Source organism: Heloderma suspectum, chromosome W (assembly GCF_057233095.1).
Source record: "Heloderma suspectum isolate Gila_16-S chromosome W, 16-S_ref, whole genome shotgun sequence".
NCBI classification, from domain to species: Eukaryota; Metazoa; Chordata; class Lepidosauria; order Squamata; family Helodermatidae; genus Heloderma; species Heloderma suspectum.
The window spans coordinates 60,603,329-60,617,405 of record NC_139475.1 but is presented as its reverse complement, the minus strand read 5'-3'; the positions used below and the strand labels follow the sequence as shown (position 1 = coordinate 60,617,405).

General features: G+C 46.2%; 1 pseudogene across 1 annotated transcript in view; it reads left to right on the top strand.

Moving 5' to 3' along the window:
• Nucleotides 1-1,290: 1,290 nt before the first annotated feature.
• Nucleotides 1,291-14,077, top strand: part of LOC146334074 (scaffold attachment factor B2-like) — a 38,298-nt pseudogene continuing 25,511 nt past the window's right edge. Inside the window, exons 1-8 of the transcript XR_014786410.1 lie at nucleotides 1,291-2,080; nucleotides 2,553-2,599; nucleotides 4,491-4,589; nucleotides 6,868-7,017; nucleotides 7,555-7,658; nucleotides 11,179-11,327; nucleotides 12,631-12,722; nucleotides 13,445-13,581. The product of XR_014786410.1 is annotated as a scaffold attachment factor B2-like (transcript). The remainder of the gene's footprint in view (nucleotides 2,081-2,552; nucleotides 2,600-4,490; nucleotides 4,590-6,867; nucleotides 7,018-7,554; nucleotides 7,659-11,178; nucleotides 11,328-12,630; nucleotides 12,723-13,444; nucleotides 13,582-14,077) is intronic.

Sequence of the window (14,077 nt, the reverse complement as noted above, 5' to 3'; positions counted from 1 at the left end):
CACATTGTTGGCTCATATTCAGCTCGTGATCGACGACAATTCCAAGATCCTTCTCGCTTGTAGTGTTGTTGAGCCAAGTATCCCCCATCTTGTCACTGTGCATTTGGCTTCTTTTTCCGAGGTGCAGAACTTGGTATTTATCCCTATTAAATGTCAATCTGTTGTTTTCTGCCCAGCGCTCCAGTCTATCCAGATCACTTTGAATTTTGTTTCTGTCTTCCAAAGTATTAGCTATCCCACCCAATTTGGTGTCACCTGCAGATTTGATCAGCATTCCCTGCACCTCCTCCTCCAGGCCATTAATACAAATGTTGAAGAGCCCTGGACCCAGGACTGAGCCCTGCGGTACCCCACTCGTTACCTCTCCCCAGTTTGAGAAGGTCCCATTGATGAGCACTCTTTGAGTCCGATTCTGTAGCCAACTGTGGATCCACCGGATCGTTGCTTCATCTAGCCCACTTTGAGCTAGTTTGCTCATCAGGATATCATGGGGCACTTTGTCGAAAGCTTTGCTGAAGTCGAGGTATATGATGTCTACAGCATTCCCACGGTCTACAAGGGAGGTTACCTGATCAAAAAATGAGGTCAGATTTGTCTGGCAAGACTTGTTCTTGACAAATCCATGTTGGCTTCAAGTAATCACTGCATTGTTGTCAAGATCCTTCCAGATGGATTGCTTGATAATCTGTTCCAGAATTTTCCCAGGGATTGATGTCAGACTGACTGGTCTGTAGTTCCCAGGTTCCGCCTTTTTACCCTTTTTGAAGACAGGGACAACGTTAGCCCTCCTCCAGTCATCTGGCACTTCCCCCGTCCTCCATGATTTCTCAAAGAGAATAGACAGCGGTTCTTCATGTTCTCTTATTCCCCAGTGGGCCGACAGTTGCCGCTCCAGTCCACTTACTTTTTCTTCCAGCAGCGTGATCAACTTGCACTTGTTGCAGGTGTAGGCCAGGTTGTTCTCAGGCAAGAAAACAGACATGGCACACGCCTTGCAGGTCACCACCACTGGAGAGTCTTGTCCTTCCATAGCCTCTTTTCCCTTTTTTTGTCTAGCTTTGTGATTGCTCTAGACTAGCCTGTGCTTGCTCCTCTACTCACTAGAGGTTAAAAGCAGAGTCCCACTGGTGTTGTCTGGTAACACGTGTGTGTTACAAGACAAATGAAAAAAAAAGTTTGTTAAAAAAGAAAAAAAAATGTTATGGGGCCTCCCCCTTGACCTCCCCTGCCGAACTCCCCTGGCCAACTCCTGTTTGCTCCCCCTGTCCGCTCGCTCTGGTCGCTCGCTCTCTGGGAGCTTGCCTGCTTCTGTAGTCCCTGGACCAGCTGGAGCAGCTTGCTCTGCTCTGCTCTGCTCAGCTGGGAGGCGGGAAAAAGACTGCAGTTAGACTGCAGTTAGTTTTAGGCATTTGAATGTGATACACCTGAGGGTTTTCCAATCTCTGTGTAGCGTTAGCCATTCTCTCGGTGTTAGCCTGGCATCCATGCCCGTTCCGCACTTGTCTTTGCTGTGTTTCCCTGGTGATTAAACCTTGTGCCATTCTATTCCTGTTAAATCCATAGAAAATGAGAAAATGCTCGACATTTTGGGTGACACTTGTAAATCTGAGCCCCTTAAAGAAGATGATTCTGAAGCGGAGCAGGTGCAGGAAGCGAATAACCTGTTGCCGGGCAAAAAGGTGGAAGAGGAAGATGTGCTTGCCGCCGACGCTCGGCCGGATGAAGACCTGTTAGATACGGAGAGCCAGTCAGGCCAGGCTGTGGCCAAGACCGAGGAGGAGGAGGAGGAAGCGAAGCACTTAGTGGTAGCGAAAGGGGAGCCGAGCGAACAGACAGCTGAGGAAGCCAGACTGGACTCTGACTCCTTAGCGGTAGAGAACAGGAGTGGTGGTGGAGGAGGTGAGAGTAGCAGAGCAGCCCAGGCTCTGGAAGCCAGTAGTGAGGAAACTGCGGAGACGGACACAGGTCCCCAAGTGGTTAGCCAAGATGCCGAGAAGATGGAAGCGAAGGCTAATTGTGGGGAAGAGTCCTCCGCCACTGAAGAGTCCTCTGCCAAAGAGGGTGGTGATCAGAACACGAGGTTTGTTTTTTCTCCGTTTTAGACCAGATGCTGTCTTTTTTTCTTCCCTGTCAGTCATTTATGAACGCAAATGCGTTGTGATTCCTCAAATGACCCTGTTGAGAGCCTTAACGAGATTATATCTTACTCTAAATAGAAGCTCCTTTTAGTTGTCCTTGCACACTTTTTTGGTAGAAGATGGTTTGATTTTTGTTTTTTCTTAAATATTTGTTTTATGTCTCAATCTTCCAAGGTTGCATTCTTAACCTTTATCCTACATAAGCAGTTAGCTCTATTTTGGTCACCTCTGACCCCCTTGTCGAGTTTTTGAAAGCCTTTCTCCTCCACCCCACTGAAGGGTTAATTCTCCTTTCAGAACTGAGTTTTGTGGTAGGTATCTGCTCATAGCACATGCAGCCTTGCCTGCTCTTTTTCCCTGTGGCCTATTTCTGATCATGTAACATTCTTTTCTCTTTTCTTTTTCTGTCTTTAGCTCTAATGAGGATACAGAGGCTAAAAGTGCTTCGAAGGATGAGAAGGGTATGCTTTAACTTATTTCCTGACTTCAGTGAACTCCCTGGAAAAATAGTGATGTTTTTTCTCACATAGCAATCCTTGTGCTCCTATACTCTGCACTGTTTATTCCAGCCTTGACTATGCTGGCTGGGGCTGATGGGAGTTGTAGTCCAAAACTTCTGGAGGACACCATGTTGGGAAAGGCTAGGCTAAGGGAGAGTACTTCTTCACACAATGCTTAAACTGGAATTCTCTACCACAAGACACAAGGATGGCTACCAATTTGGATGGTTTTGAAAAGGGTTTGGGCAAATTCGAGGAGGAGGTTACTGTCAAGAATGGATCTGAGTGTGTGGAGATGTCTGGCAGCTCAGATTCAGAAGGGGAGCAGCCAGAACAGGGGGAGGCGCCCTCCCTAGTGAGCTCAGATATGGCAAGATTTTCTTCCCAAGACTTTGACACATAGATGGCCCAGTCTGAATGGTCCCCCCCTTTCCTCCACCATGAGAACCCAGGTTTTGGAGGAGCGTGACTTGAGGGATGCTAGGGTCCATCGCAGAGTGAAGCAGGAAAAGTTAGGGGCAGGGCTCAGACGCTCCGCCAGGTTGGCCACTCGTGAAAGCCAATGTAGGATGGAGCCACCCTAAGGGAGGGTCATCCCTGCGAAGTGAGTCTGACCGAGAAGTTCTTGCCCAGACTGCTGGCAACTTCTCTAACTTCCACTTTGTCTCCTCTATTGATGTTCCTAGATGTGTGGATTAGCTGGTTCATTGCAGTCTGAGAGTTTCCTAGAATCTGCATTTGTAAAGAAGCTAGTGGTTAACTAATAAAATAGAGTAGCCTGAAGCCTTGTTTCCTGGAGTGTGTTGATTGTGTAGGGAAGGACAAAAGAAGTGACAGTTATCAGTGGCTACTAGTCTTAATGGCTACTAGTCTTAATGGCTGTCTGCTACCTCCAGGATCAGAGTCAGTATGCCTATGTATACCAGTTGCTGGGGACCATGGGTGGGAGGGTGCTGATGTGCTCCTGTCCTGCTTGTGGGTTTCCCGTGGGCAGCTGGTTGGCTACTGTGTGAAAAGAATGCTGGACTAGCTGAACCTTTGGTCTGATCCAGCTGGGCTCTTCTTATGACTGGCCTAATATCACCTGCTAAACACTATGGCTGTGTGAGGATGTGAGCCCTAGTCACCCTGTTGTGGATGCACCATCAAATTAATTGGGGGGCGGGGGTGGATGGGACTGGTGCTTTAGAGCATACTTTGATGTCATGCGTTTTGCACTGGAGGAGCTTGCGTGTAACCTCAGGAAGCAAGGGTCTGTTGGCAGTTACTCTCTGGTAAGATAAAGGAACAGTACATGTGCGCAAAAACGCACTCATTCCTTCTCCTAAGAAGTGGCTGTAAGTGCAAGGATGAGGATGAGAGGGGTGTACGCTATATCACTATGGGGCAAGAAGCTGGTTTATGATGTGTTGTAAATAAAAACAGGCTCCCTCGTTATGGGGCAAAGTTAGGAAACGGTGCTGTTCTCACTATTATATTTATATCCCAGCTTTCTTCCAAAAAGCTTAAGGCTCTCCCCCCACACCCCACATTTTATCCTCACAGTCAACCCGTGAGGGGTGTTAGGCTGAGAGAGAGAGTGTCTATTGCCATGGATAGAAATGCATTAAACACTTGGTGGGTTTTGAAAATTCTTTATGTCCAAAACCAACAGTCTGCTGCTGATTTATGAATTTTAAACATTGTGCTTCCGATCCTGCTTTCTATCTGAGATTAGAACAAAGCCTGGCTTTCAAGCAGCCCATAACCAAACCTGACTCTCAGGGCTGTTTGCTTTTTGTTGCTTTGTTCCCTTTTCTTTTCAGATGTGAATTTTTTTTTATCTCTTCTCTCCTCCCCACCTCTGACTTAGGTTGTTCCAGTGGTAGCTCTGGGAGAAATCTGTGGGTTAGGTCTTTCCTCTTCAACCAGAGCTACAGATCTGAAGAATCTGTTTAGCAAATATGGAAAGGTATGAATGTCAGAAATAAAGCTGTTGGCTGAAAAAATGAAATTTTGTCAATCTTAATTCAGATCACCATTTTTATACATTTCAGGGTGGGTGTCTTTCCTCATCCTTCTCCTCATCCCATCCTTCTTTTTACTTTTTTTGGATTTACTGTAACTATTATCACTCAGAGCCAATCCCAATCAGTAGGCCTGGCTGAATGAACAGAATTAGCTTTCTTGAAGCTGGGAGCAGCAACTGGCTTTGAAGGAAAAACATGCTTCCAACTGGGAACATCCACTGAAGAAGAGGTTCCCTTTCTTGCTTCTGTCAAGACTTAGCTGGGTGCATTGTCTAGTTACTCTAGTAGTACATGAGTTCCTACATTAGTGTAGGGTGAAAATTAATGGCTCTTGTGAATCCCAAGCACCCACTCACAGAGGGGGCTGCTTCCCTCTGCACATTTTGTTCCTCTGGCCATGCCTCCTTCCAACGAGGAGAGACACCTAGGTCAGTAACTCATGCAGAAATACACAGCAGGCTCCTGAGCATGAGGAGTTCTCCCTCACTGGAGGAAGCAATGTCAATCACTGCAAGCTGTTAAGCTTCTTTTGACAGGGACCCAGCCTAGTTTTGTCTTCTTCACAACAATAGAGTTTCTGGTGCTCTTGCTCCTTTGTATGGCTTAAATTTAACATTATGCTGGTGCAACTCTGGTAGTGCAGTGGGCCTTTCTCCCTCTCTTCCCCCCTGCAGCCCTCTGCACCGCCCCAGGATTTGCTCTGGAGGGTTTTCCAGCCCTCTGGAGCAGTCCTTGAGTGGGAATGGGGAGGGAACTGTCAGGAGTGCTTCTGAGCGCAGGGAGGGGGAGAGCACTTCAGTTTCTGAAGAGGAACCGCCAGACATGGGGGAGGTATGTTCCCAGGCTAGTCCAGACATGGATAGGCAGGCTCCTCAGGTTTCAAAGGTCCAGCTGGAGGCAGGTGCCTCGTCGCCCCCCCCCCCACCCGTGAGAGACAGTGAACAGGGAGAGGCAGTGGTTGGCGAGTCTGAATTAATAGATGCGAAGCGCAGACGCAGAGCCAAGAGGGAGATGGCCAGGGCAGAGCTTAGAAGGTCTTCCCGATTGGCCCTGCGTGAACAGCGGCGCTTAGAAGCCTCACGAGAGACAGAGACCTCCCCTCACCCCTCAAGTTAGGCTAGTGAGCCCACCTTTCTTTCAAACGGTGGGCAACTTTCGCAGCTACCTTTTGAACCCCCTGAAGGCATTTCCTTGCAGACTGAGAGTCACTGAGAATTTGCATCTGTATGACCCTTTGTGGTAATGGAATTAAAAGCTGTAGATGGAAGCCTCTTGTCTGTGTTTGATTCCGCGTTTGAAGATCAGTGAGGGCAAAAGGGAATCCTGACAGGAACACTCCGCTGGTGGAACTGCTTCCATCAGCGGAATGACATAGTTGAATACAACCCTATGAGTATATTTTGTCTCCCATTCTTTTGTCATAGTTTTTGTTAAGTTTCTTAAAAGATTCTCCAAAACTGATCATTTCTTAGTCATGTGCTACAAATATGTACTTATTAATTTTCCTACATCACATAACGCCATATAACTTCAGAAGTTCTAGTATTATCTAAGATGCATTTTGATTAAAATATGGATTCCAGAAGGCCCCAAACAACCTCTGGTTAATATAATAGCTCCTTATTTTATTTATCCCTTCCTTTTGTTACCTCGCCAGATGTGTCGGTTCCACTATAAACAAACCTTCCTGGACTTCCTTTAGCCAGTTGGCAGTACATGGCCTCTCTGCTCTCTTCCATTTACTGGCCACTTCAACTCTTGCGGCAAATCTTACATTAATTATAAATGCATGACATTATTTTGCTACAATGCCTCCTGTAAACCCTAAGAGGAAAATAATTTAGTGCCAGTGTGAGGGCTGTTGAGGACATTTGACTGAATTATAATTAAACTTGTTGCTAAAAAAGTTTTGACTTTATCTCGCTTTGCACTGCTGGATCTTTGCCTTTGGTCAGAATGACACCCTGTTGTGTAATACTTGCTTAATTAGTGCCTCCAATTTTTAGTTCAGCAAAAATACGTCTTGGCCATGTGAGACATTTGGAGAACATTGTCTAGTTGCTGATAGCTGACAATGATAGCTTTTTAAAAAAATGCTTCTACCATTTTATACTCTTTTGACCTTTGGTAGTAATTACTTTGGAATTCTGAAGACTGCATTTGCCAGAATTGCCCATCTTTCCCCCCCTCTTCTTCTCTCCCCACCCTCCGCCCCATAAGGTGGTGGGTGCAAAAGTGGTGACGAATGCCCGCAGCCCTGGTGCTCGCTGTTATGGTTTTGTCACCATGTCTTCATCTGAGGAAGCAACCAAATGCATCAGCCATCTGCACAGAACAGAATTGCATGGGAAAATGATCTCCGTGGAAAAAGTAAGTTTTGCTACCATATGTAATGTGACAGAGACCCAGGAATCCATGCCCAATGTTGGTCTAAGGCAGGGATGGAGTACCTGTGCCCCTCCTGATATTGTTTGACTCCCATTAGCCCCAGCCAGCATGGCCAATGTCAGGGATAATGGGAGTTGTAGTCCAGGCACCATCTAGAGGGTCAGAAGTTCCCTACCCTTTGTCTAAGGGACTTGTCAGTCAGCAGAATTGTGGTAAAACATTTCCTGCACTGTACCACTTTGGGCGGCAGGGTTGTGTGCAAGTTTCAGTTACAAATAAAAAACAAAAATACAATGTTGGGAGAGGGGTTCAGCTTCCTTGCCGTATCCCTAGTATGCTGCTTTCTTGTGCAGGGAACTTTTCCCTTTCCTTTTGTGGAGGACAATTCAAACATCCTACCCGGTCACCCAACCCATATTTGCAACTTGAAGTGATTCTGTCCATAAAAAGCCTCTTTATTACTCGATCCTGCTGATACAGACACACCAGCCCTAATCCATCCTCTCTGTATAATTCCAGGCCAAAAATGAACCTGCCGGGAAAAAGGCCACATCCGACATGAAAGAAAATGAAGTGAAGAAAGGGAAGGACAGGCGCCAATCGACAGACTCCAGATCAGAAAGGTAAAGAGGTGGTGGTTTCAACCATCCCCTCACATGTCAAGCGTTAAGGTGTAACGTGGTCTCTCCCCAAACATGAATGGAAATAGCAAATAATACCACAGTTTCTGACCTTGGCTTGTTCTGGCAAGCTGTAGTTTAAACCAACCACAGTTTGTCCCAGTTCAAATGAAATGCCAAACTGGTTATTTGAAAATGGCAGGAGATGCTTCCGACCTCCTCATGGCTGCACAAGGAGAGGTAATGGGGGAGCCGCCCTATGCATGTAACACTAAACTATGGTTTAGTACTACAGCTGGGTGCGGCCTTTATCTCACTTGTGCAAGGCCTTGTTTGGTGCAGTGGGGTGCCATATACCAGTTACAGCATGCCTGCTTGTGAGTTAGCGCTGGTGCCAGAGGTCCATATGCCTGATGGGTTCCCTTTTGTTTTACTTTCCTAGCAGATGGTAGGATTAACAGGATTCAGCCTGTTCATAAATGATCTGGAATTAGGAGTGAGCAGTGAACTGGCCAAGCTTGCTGATGACACCAAACTATTTAGGGTGGTTAAAACCAAAAGGGATTGCAAGGAGCTCCAAAGTAATATCTCTAAACTGGGAGAACGGGCATCAAAATTGTAAATGTGGTTCAGTGTAAGCAAGTGTAAAGTGATGCACATTGGGGGAAAAAAAAATCCCAACTTCAAGTATAGCCTGATGGGATCTGGGCTAGCAGTGACCGACCAGGAAAGAGATCTTGGGGTTGTGGTGGATAGCTTGGGGTTGTGGTGGACAGCTCGATGAAGATGTCAGCCCGTTGTGTGGCTGCTGTAAAAAAGGCAAATTCCATGTTAGGCATAATTAGAACAAGAATTGAGAATAAAACTGCCCATATCATACTGCCCCTATACAAATCTATAGTGTGGCCACACCTGGAATACTGCATACAGTTCTGGGCACCACACCTAAAATACAATATTGTTGAGCTGGAAAAGGTGCAGAAAAGGGCAACTAAAATTATCAAGGGGCTGAAGCATCTCCCCTATGAGAGAAGGTTACAACAGCTGGGATTGTTTAGCTTGGAAAAAAGGAGGGTAAGGGGAGACATGAGAGAGGTGTACAAAATTATGCATGGTGTGGAGAAAGCAGAGAAGGAGACATTTTTCTCCCTCTCTCAAAATACTAGAACCCAGGGTCATCCCATGAAGCTGATTGGTGGGAGATTCAGGACAGATAAAAGGAAGTACCTCTTCACATAGCGCTACCACAGGCTTTAAAAGGGGGTTGGTCAAATTCCTGGAGGAAAAGGCTTTCAATGGCTCTGTGCTACTTCAAGTACCAGAGGCAGTGAGCCTCGGTACACCAGTTGCTGGGGAACATGGGTGGGAGGGTGGTGTTGCACTCATGCCCTGCTTGTGGGTTCCTGGTCGACAGCTGGTTGTCCACAGTGTGAACAGAATGCTGGACTAGATGGACCCTTGGTCTAATCCAGCAGGTCTGCTCTTATGTTCTTAGCTTCTTATTAGAAGGTTGGGATTCTTTTGTAAGTTCTTAAAGGAGCCACTGAAGGGGGGCGGGGGGCTGTGCCTCTCCAGGCTGCCATGGTTGCAAGGCTAGGAAGGATTGGGGCCAGGTCTGTTCTACCACTGAGAGAACCAGGCTAGCTGCCAATTCTGTCTTGCAACAGCCAGGAACTTTAAGGAGCTCTGGACAGACAACGTGTGTGCATTTCTTCACCCACTTCCAATGTATTCTGTGTCAGTGGAGACAAAGCTGGAGGCTGGGTGTGCTTCTAGACTAGACTTTTATTGTGTAATCACCCTGCCTCATTCATAAAATTTTATGGGGTGTCCGGATGTTGTTCCTTTTTTAACCCTCCCATATTTTTCCACTGCTGCTCCTGTCTTTTTTTTCTTTCAAAAAAAGATCCGTTAAGGAGGGCAAGATGGAATAACTGTGCAGGGTTGTTTCATTGGTAGTGCCATGAGCCACTCATCTCTAGAAGCGCCCCAGGACTCTCATGTGGATGCACCTGTGCTTTGCATACACAGGATCACATTGACTACCTCTTCCTTAGATATGCAGGGCATTTGATGTGCGCAAACTCTGTGGTGTGGTGAACTATATTCCTGCAATGGAGGAGGACGTCCTTGGGTGGGTTGCTCCTCCCACCTGCACATAGGCAGGGATATGCAAATTAGGCTTGAAGTGCACTCCCAGGTGGGCAGGAGGAGCAGCCTACATCCAGTCTCATTCCTGCATAAACTATCACAACACTGGAGATAGCTCTCTCAGCAGCACCAGTTTTTCTTCAAATCTTTCCATTTTCTCCTATTTCTCCTTAATTCTTTCATTCCCAGTGGCCTTCCTTTATTTCTCTTCCTCTTGTGAAGGTAATTTATTGGGGGACCACAAGCTGGTGGTGGGCAAAGCCAGAAGTGGGCATGGTCGCCTCTTTTCTCTCAGCCATCCCATTCTCTCTCTCTCTTGCCACCCCCCTTGCTCTCTGCCCTTCGTCCCTCTTCTTCCATGCCTGGAAGGCTACATGGGGAGGGACAGATTGCTTTTGCCAGACGCCTGAACTGATCACTTGCAGAATGGAAGGGCACTCTATTGCTCTGTCTATTGCAGCCCCCCCCCCCTGTTTAATCCCTCCTTGTCTGAGTCTGAATAGATCACTTGCAGAGGACTTCTCCTCCTCCACCCTTCATTGCTCTGTCCATTTTGCCATTTTCTCCTGTTCGTTTTCCCTCCCCCACTCCTCTCCCTCTCCCCCCTTCCCCCACATGTAATTAAGCCGAGGACTGCAGGTTGTCCATCCCTGCTGTAAAGAATGGGAAGCTCATTGCATTGGAATCCCCCCCCCAATAGCTTCTGTATATTTGACATCAAGTATTATTTAATCACTTCAGTACTGCCCTCTAATATCAGTTTCTGGGTCTATTTACAAATAAGATGAAAAAAGGATATATTCATACAAAACCCCTCAATAAAAGCAGCATTAAAAAAATAGAAATCTAACACTTTTTAAAAAGTTGTTGTTGTTATTATTATTATTTACATTTCTGTATTGCCCCATAGCCGAAGCTGTCTGGGCGGTTTACAGAAGGTGAAACATTAAATACAATATAAAAAGTTTAAAAGCCATTTACAAAAAAGCACATAAAAGCACACAGACAATATACACAAACAACATATAACGAAAAACAACTTTGAACTGTCAGTCATAACTAAAGACACATCCAGGACCGATGAAAACCCATCATGTGCTGCCAAATGCCTGGGAAAAAAGATAGGTCTTAACCTGGCGCTGAAACATAATGTTGGCACCAAGCAGACCTAATCAGGGAGCTCGTTCCACAGATGGGGGGCAACCACCGAGAAGGCTCTCACCTCATTGGAAGTTCTTCACTTGCTCTTGTTGATGTTGTGATTCATTTTAGCGGTGCCTTTAGATTTCAGTAGCTTTGAGTTGAGTGGTGTGTGTGTGTGTACGCGCGCATCTGGCCACTTTGGGATATGCTCATCTCTTTCTGCTTGTAGGTGTCTCAGCCTTAAAAAGGAAGAAAAAGTAGACAAAAAGGACGATCCCAAGCAGTTGGAAGAGAAAGATGGGGCAGAAGAAAAAGATGGAAAAGAAACGGAGGAACACAAGATGGGTTCCTCTGGCTGTTCACGATTGGTTAAATCTGGTGACTAAAGCTGCTGTTTGGGTTTTTTTTTTTTTAGTAAGGCCTTGCTGTGAGCTTGAGTATATGTGGGAGGTTTAGAAATCTTAGTGTGATATAGAGGCTTTCCAAATAATCTCGTGCCTGCCTTGGAAAAAGTATAGGTGGAGGTTTTCCACCCCTGTGTTGGTGGAGAGCTCTCACTATCCAATCTGAGGCTTTTGGTAGAGGAGGGATGGGGTCAGGTCAGTCCTGGTAGTTGAATAAAAGCATTTGTGAGCATGCGTGGTGCAAGAGTAGTTCCCAAATTACTTTGTGCAGTGAGAGAGCTGTTGTTGTGCCGTTAAACCATTGAAAAGCTCTTGAGAAGTCAAAGCCTCCTAGAGGAGGTTGCCTGCTACATCTCTGCATGATACACTACTCTGGCCTTCCCTCCTTCCTATCGGCCTGTCGCATCTCTGCATCCAGTATGATTGGGGTGTGATGCCTTGATGCTGTTTTTGGCTCTGGCTGAAGACCTTTTTGTTCACCCAGGCCTTTCACTGTTCTACTATGACTTTTAATCTGAACTGCCTATTGCTTTATCTGCTGTCTCTATTGGAAGGAAAGGGTTTTTATGTTGTGTTTTTTATTGTTTGAATTAATTTTCTATTTTCAACATTTTATTTTTTATGTGTAAGCCGCCCAGAGAATAGCTGCTGTTGGGCAGCCAAGCAAATGTAATACATTAAAAAAAAATGGATCGTTTAGTCCTGATGCAGTGGAGTGACCTGCCCTTGGGAGGCGCTACTTGCTGTGTCTCCACATGAGTCACTGCTCTATATTTGCTTCCATCCAGTCAAGAGGCAGGTGCTGAACAGTGATACATGCAGAAACATGTTGCAGAGCCTCATCTGAGGGCAGGTAAACTATATTCATGAAAGCAAGCTGTTCAGGTGTAGCATTGAAGTGTGCCCCCAATTTTAAAAGTGTGCTGGTTCTATTGGAGCTTTGGGAAACATTGTCCTCCATGCTTGAGTGTGTCAGAGGAATCCTCTCAACGTGCATTTTTCCCTGTTAAGAACAATCACTTTGTCTCCAGCCTGTGTCAAGTATGAGATTGAGAAAGGCTTGGCCATTCCCTGTTTTGGCTCTTAACTTTTGTCAGAATGTTACATTAGCATTGCTAAATTTGCTGGTGCTGCATCTACGTTGTTGTCTGCTTCAAATATTTAAAGGAATTTGAAAAGTTAATTGGTCATTAGTATTTTAAGAGAGGCATCTGCCTGATTTTTGCAGTTCTTGAGAATCCGAATACCTAATAAGTTCCTGTTTTGTGTCAACACAGCAAGCCGAGGAACTGAGCGGACGGTAGTCATGGATAAGTCCAAAGGAGAGCCTGTTATTAGTGTGCAAACCACAACCACGTCAAAAGAGAGAGTAAGTCTTCCATTTTACTTTCGGTCTTTGAAACACAGTGGGACAAAAAGCAGAGAAGGGCCACAATGTTCAGCATTCTTGTGGCTCCAATAAATTAGCATGCACATCCTTCCCTGCATGTGTGCAAGTCACATGACTCTGCAACACTTGTGTATTGGCATGGAATCACAGGAGAAAAGTGGGTGGGCTCTGGCCAGCCCAAGGTGATGGGCCTTCTGGGTGAGGAACTCCTGCTTGGCTAGCAGAGGAGTGGGTCCAGAGATTAACGTTTCAGGATATATGCATTATTGTCCTGCTTCTATAGCTGTTCCTGTGGCCCTCCAGATGCTGGACTACAAAGCCCATCATCCCTGTCAACAATGGCTGGGGCAGATGGGAGTTAGCATCCAACAGCATCTGGAGAGCCACCAGTTCTCCACCCCCAGTTCTAAGGTTTTATGAATGATCGGAGCCTCTCTGTTTTCAGATACAGGGCTAGATGGACTGTTGACCTCACCTGATAGGTCTGGTCTTCCGTTCTCAAATGCCCCTTGAGGTGTTGATGTGTAGCCCTCCCTTAAGTGTTAGGATGGGTTGCTCCAACACCTCTGGGGGAGGGGGAGGCAACAGTGTGTGTAATTCTGGTGCTCATCCTCACAGCTCAAAGATAGGCGCAGGAGTCTAGTTTTTTGTCTTACAATTTCCAATCTATACTACTTTCCTGTCCTCCCTCACCCTTTCAGAGCACAAAGAGCCAAGACTGCAATCCAGAGAGCAAAGAGAAACAAGATATTCTGTCTTTTGATAAAATCAAAGAGCAGTGGGAGTAGGAGCGGCAGAGGCAGCGAGAGCGAGAAATCCGAGAGACAGAACGGCGAAGGTGGGTTGAAATTCACACACCCTGCTCCTCCTACAGAGTTCTGTTTTTCCAAAAATGGCAGACAATCACGAGCAGCAAAAGTGTCTTCCCTGTCAACATAAGCGGGTGTTTCTAACAGCTTCCATCCTTAAAATACGGATCTCTCCTGTTTTATCTGTTGCCAAGAGGTGCAGTTCTTGCGCTAGATCAGCGTGATTGAAGAAGGCCCTTGGAAGTGCCTCCCTCAGGCTGTGTAATATTAGGAAAGGTGCACCATCAGTTCTCTTGCTCAGGCTTTTCAAAAGCCTGATCAGTTATGTTCCTTGAAGAATGCAGAGGCTCCATACAGAATCACAAAGCTAGGAAGAACCCAGTGGGTTACCTTGTTCAACCTGCCTTGAAGCAGGACATTTGGCACAGCAAATGGTTAACTCCCACTTCCAGGGCCAATCAGAGCAAATATGTATCTACCTGGAAGGGGAGGTACCCCTCTCAGTCTTGATTCTGCTTCTCATGA